Consider the following 6,000-nt stretch of genomic DNA (forward strand, 5'->3'; position numbering starts at 1 on the left):
CCTGTGGGTGATGCTCGCGCCCTTTCTTGGGTCCTCCCAGAGGCACTAATGTTCGCAAGCGTTGGTTTTGATTTTATGGGGCGGATGCCAGTAGCCAGCAGTTTGGGGCGCAGCTGCAAACACAGATGGAGTGAAGCGCCGCCGGAGCGGTGGGGGACTCAGGCTCTTGGGTGCGCTCACTTATTGCTACCCTCTCCCGGACGCTACTGGTAGAGTTGACCTTCTCTGAGACTAATTCCACTACAGCTACTTAGAATGCAGGTTGGGGGCGGGGTGGTCGGGAAGTGGTGAGGCTTTGATTCCCTTATTGTTCTGAAGTTTTCTTCGAAGTGTGGTCATGGGAAAGATTTGGCGCCTACTTGGGAGCTGGGAACGACCTGGTGAAGAGTTCAAGGCACCTTGATGGGAAGAAGGAGCAGACCTAGTCAAAGCAAAGTGCAGCAGTCGAGTGTGGATGGAGGGCGCCCCTGCTCCAGGAAGGCCTGGGGCCTCAGCCTGGGCCGCGCTCTCCCTGAGGCCCAGGCAGTGGGTGTCTCTGGTGATACGGTGTCCTTTTAACCTCCAGAGGCAGGGAGGAAACCTTTCACATGGGAGACTCAGTTCCTGCTCTCAGGAGGACAGGGAGGAGGGTCAGTGTCCCTCTTGCATCAGCTATTTCTTAAGTAACTTTAATGCAAAATAATTAATATGCCACTTAGGCATATTTGGCGGCAGCCTGCCCTGAGCCCCAATACTCCTTGAGATGATCAGTTTATTATGAAAGGATATAACTGAGGAACAGCCAGATGGAAGAGATGCACAGGTCAAGGCGCAATGAAACAGTGCAGAGCTTCCGTGTCCTCTCTGAGCTCGCAGCTCTCCCTGAATCTCCACTTGGTCACCAGCCTTGAAGCTCTCAAGAAGGAATGACTTCTTTGTAAAGGTGTTGAGGCATAAACCAGATAAAGGGCTTTAATATATGTGTGTATATATATATATATATATATATATATATATATATAAAATTTCCCCTGCTTATTCCAAAAGGTTTTTAAATAGTTTACATCAATATAGTAGCACAAGATAAATTGAAAATAACTGGGGGAGGAGTTCAGAATAGGGAAATAAGGACGAGTTAGGTTAGGTAAGTGGTTAGTTTGGTTTGTAGAATGGAAAAGGGAGGAGTAGTGAGGAGAGGTGAGAGAGTGTGTATGACACCAAAAGGGGTCACTTAACACACACACACGAATGAATGCAGTTTTTTTTTAATGCTGAAAATGTATAGAAGGCCTATAGTTCACAATAACCTACTAAGGTCCATTTCCTGTTTTGATATTGTACTACAGCTATATGAGATGTCACCATTGGGAGAAGCTGGGTGAAGGATATAGGGGAATCTTTGTGTTATTTTTGCAACTTCCTGTAAGTTATTTCAACATAAAAAGTTTTATTTAGAAAAACTATAGGGCTTATGGAATAAGTAGGGTTGGGACACTATCCTCAAAAACTTCATCAGTGACACTTCTTTAAAGAAAGAGATAAAACCAGTAACACAGCTTTACACATGTTAAGTGATTGCAAAATTTATAATTACTACAATAAATATGACTACCTTGAAATAAAAATTGGTATAATTTTACTTGCCTCCAGCTCTACCAGTTGGTACTGTTAGCTTAAGTATAATATACACTGTTCAGTTATCGTGTATGCCATTCAAAGATGGCTTTTTTCAGAACTCCTCTTTTCCCTACCCCCTCTGCTCTTACTGCACCCCCCTGCTTCTGTTTTCTCAGCTTCTGTTTTTCCATAAGCTCTTTTGAGAACTCACATGGTGCCTATTGACTAATGCCCTTTGGACCTGAGACCGTTATTCAAGATGTGCCCTGAGCCCCTGTCTGGGTGTGTGAAGAGAATCGTGCCTACAGCTGTTACTTTACCCCCCAGGCATACAGTTAGTAAGCTGCCAGTTGGTGTAAACCAAAAAGTGAAGAGATCAGCAAGTCGCGTTTCATTGAAGCAGTTGTACTTGTTTGTATAGCTGTTGCTATTTCAACTGTTATTTTAAACTTTCTAAACTTGCCTGACTTTAACAGAATTACACTCAGCTTGTCGTTTTGGCTGTACTTGAGAGGTATCGTGGCATAGTGTGACACCGTGAGCCAAGTATCAGTTTTCAAGTGTAGCTTTCTTGATAGTTTGGTTCTTTAGGAAGCTTAATTTCAGCGCTTTCATATCAGATCTTTTTCCTACTGATAAGATAAGGAGGTGGATAGGGGATGTAACTCAGCATATTTGGGGGGAGTCACACGATTAGGAAGAAGAGAGAATAAAATATAAGTATTGTGGCAAAAAAAAAAAGAAAGCTTAATTTCTCAGTTGCCCATTTGGGGAAGGCACAGGGTAGGGTTGTGTTTCTTTCTGGGGAGGGGACATGCTAGTCTGACTTTTTTTTTTTTTTTTGGCCGTGCCCCGTGGCTTGTGGGATCTTAGTTCCCCACCAGGGATGGAATGCGGGCCCTCGGCAGTGAAAGCGCGGAGTCCTAACCACTGGACCGCCCCTAGTCTGACTTTCACTGTTTGTTCTTTTTCAGATTTTTAGTTTCCAAATGCTAAATATGCATGAGATTTATAGCTGCACGTCTAACCTTAATGCACGGCCCTGCCTCTCCACATGGACTGTGGCCAGAAGAAATGGTTTTGTGGTTTAGGGAGCTCTGCATCCAGTGCTGTCAGCCCCCGAATTTGAGGTCACAACCTGGATTATCCACTGTGTTGAAGGGAGGAAGTCAAATGATGTGCCCTTCGCTCTGGCCTTTGGGGTCAGATTGTGGGTTTAGGTGTTCCTTTAAAAATCTCAGGAAAGGGCTTTTTAAAATTTTGGCCAAAATGGTCAGGCTGCTTCTAAATCTGTGTGCATTTACAGTGAAAGAAAAATTGTGTTAGGTGTCGATGGTTTCTAGTTGCCATCCACACGCAGTAATAACAACAACATTAACATACACGAGATTTATCAAGTTCTGTGCAGCCTGAACTGTCTGTTTTATGGTCTTACTCTCCTTGAACCCTCGCAACAGTCCTATGAGGCGGATGGTTTTAGGAGAGGGGAAATGGTTTCCCAGGCGCACAGACGCCTTCCTCTCCAGCGCAAACACTTTTATTTCGACGTTTTCTCTTTCTCTTTAGCTTCTCTTGTAATAATATGGTTTCCAAGGAGTTTAACTTGTCAAACCTTGATTAATAAAAGAAAGAAAGAAAAAAAAAAACCTTTTTTGAAGGGAGCAACAACCAATATTTTTATTAGAATATTAAAGGTGGTTGTTTAAGTGTGCAATTAGAGGTTCTCACTTCCTGGTATTCTCATGCTTCTATTTGGGTAAGTTTTAGGAAAAACTTTGTGGGGGAAAGACTGATTCTTGGGAAATTTGCTTTTCACCCCTTATTTTCCCCTTTATAGTCTCCCATTCAAGCACGTGGTGGGATGCGGGATGCATTCTTTGGTCGGGTAGGAAGGGCACTGGCAGATTCTTCCAGTCAGGGAGACCCCTGCTTGTGTCAGGTGTGGAGGAGGGCAGAGCCCCTCAGGGCCTGGCTGAGTGGAGTTCTGGTGGGGACAGCATGCTTGGCATGGAAGCCACAGATCCAAGAGCTCATGTGGGCTGGAATGAGAGAAACTTTGGCATCATGTTAAGACCCAAAGCTTGATACTCCCCTAGGAAGGTGAGTGAGAGCCCCAGGAATGACCTGCATTACATTTTCTGCCAGCCCGGCGGGATGGAGTCTGGAGTCAGCTGTAACACTGAATGAGATTCATACCAGTTATGTGGGTAGACTTTTGTATAATATGTGGATGATATCAAACTCCTTTTAGAAGTCCTACTCTACTCTCTGTGAAATAGCCAAAGCTGAACCATCCAGCCTGAAGCAAAAGGAGAGGTGTTTGTTCTTGAAAGGAAGGTTGGGTTCAATTCATTAGATTACAGGCATACCTCGAAGGTATTCAGTTCCAGACCACCACAGTAAAGTGTCACATGAGTTTTTTGGTTTCCTAGTGCAAATAAAATTATGTTTATGTGGTACTGTAGTCTATTAAGTTCGTATTGCAATAGCATGTCTTAAAAAATCAATATACATACCTTAATTTAAAAATACTTTAATGCTGGGCTTTCCTGGTGGCGCAGTGGTTGAGAGTCCGCCTGCCGATGCAGGGGACGCGGGTTCGTGCCCCGGTCTGGGAAGATCCCACATGCCGTGGAGCGGCTGGGCCCATGAGCCATGGCAGCTGAGCCTGCGCGTCTGGAGCCTGTGCTCTGCAACGGGAGAGGCCACAACAGTGAGAGGCCCGCGTACCGCAAAAAACAAAAACAACAACAAAAAAAACTTTAATGCTAAAAAATGTTAACCATCATCTGAGCCTTCAGAGGGTTGTAATCTTTTTGCAGGTGGAGGCTCTTGCCTGGATGTTGACGGCAGCTGACTGGTCAGGATGGTGGTTGCTGAAGGCTGGGTTGGCTGTGGCGATTTCTTAAAATAAGACAGTAATGAAGTGTGCTTCATTGATTGACTGTTCCTTTCACGAATGATTTCTCTGTAACGTGCGATGCTGTTTGATACTATTTTACCAACGACAGAACTGCTTTCAAAATTGGAGTCAGTCCTTTCAAACCCTGGTGCTGCTTTATCGACTAAGTTTATGTAATATCCTGAATCCTTTGTTATCTCAGCTATCTTCATAGCGTCTTCACCAAGAGTAGATTCCGTCTCAAGAAACCACTTTCTTTGCTCATCCATAAGAAACAACTCCTCATCCGTGAAAGTTTTATCATGAGATTGCAATAATTCAGTTGCATCTTCAGACTCCACTTCTTCTTTTAAAAAATATTTATTTTATTTATTTATTTTATTTCTTGGCTGTGTCAGGTCTTAGCTGCGGCACGCGGGCTCTTCGTAGCGGTGCGCGGGCTTCTCTCTAGTTGTGGTGCGTGGGCTCTAGAGCGTGTGGGCTCTGTAGTTGTGGCATGAGGTCTTTCTAGTTGTGGCTCATGTGCTCAGTAGTTATGGCTCATGTGCTCAGTAGTTATGGCACGCAGGCTTAGTTGCCCCGAGTCATGTGGGATCTTAGTTCCCTGACCAGGGATGGAACCGGTGTCCCCTGCATTGCAAGACGGATTCTTAACCACTGGACCACCAGGGAAGTCCCCCCCCCAGACTCCACTTCTAATACTAGTTCTGCTGCTGTTTCCACCACATCTGCAGTTAGGTCTTCAACCCCTCAAAGTCATCCATGAGGGTTGGAATCAACTTCTTCCAAACTCCTGTTAATGTTGATATTTTGACCTCTTCCCATGAATCATGAATGTTCTTAATGACATCTAGAATGGTGAATCCTTTCCAAAAGATTTTCAATTTACTTTTCCCATATCAATCAGAGGAATCACAGTCTATGGCAGCTGTAGCCTTACAAAATGTGTTTCTTAAATAATAAGACTGGAAATTAAAAATGACTCCTTGATCAGATGATCCTTGATGGGCTACAGAATGGATGTTGTGTTTGCAGGCATGAAAACAACTTGAATCTCACTGTACATCTCCATCAGACCTCTTGGGTGACCAGGTGCATTAATGAGCAGTAATATTTGGAAGAGAATCTTTTTTCCTAAGCTGTAATTCTCAACAGTGGGCTTAAAATATTCAGTAAATCTTGTTGTAAACAGATGTGCTGTCATCCAGGCTTTGTTATTCCATTTAGCACAGGCAGAATAGATATAGCATAATTATTAAGGGCCCCAGGACTTCTCAGTGGTAAGTGAGCATTGGCTTGAACTTCAAGCCACCAGCTGTATTTGCCCCTAATAAGAGAGTCAGCCTGCCGTTTGAAGTTTTAAGCGAGGCGTTGACTTCTCCTGTCGAGCTATGCGAGTCCTAGATGGCATCTTCTTCCAATAGACGGCTCTTTCATCTGCATTGAGAATCTGTTGTTTAGTGTAGCCACCTTCATGAATTATCTCGGTTAGATCTTCTGGG

The sequence above is a fragment of the Delphinus delphis genome, chromosome 17 (genome assembly GCF_949987515.2).
Source record: "Delphinus delphis chromosome 17, mDelDel1.2, whole genome shotgun sequence".
In the NCBI taxonomy this organism is placed as follows: Eukaryota; Metazoa; Chordata; class Mammalia; order Artiodactyla; family Delphinidae; genus Delphinus; species Delphinus delphis.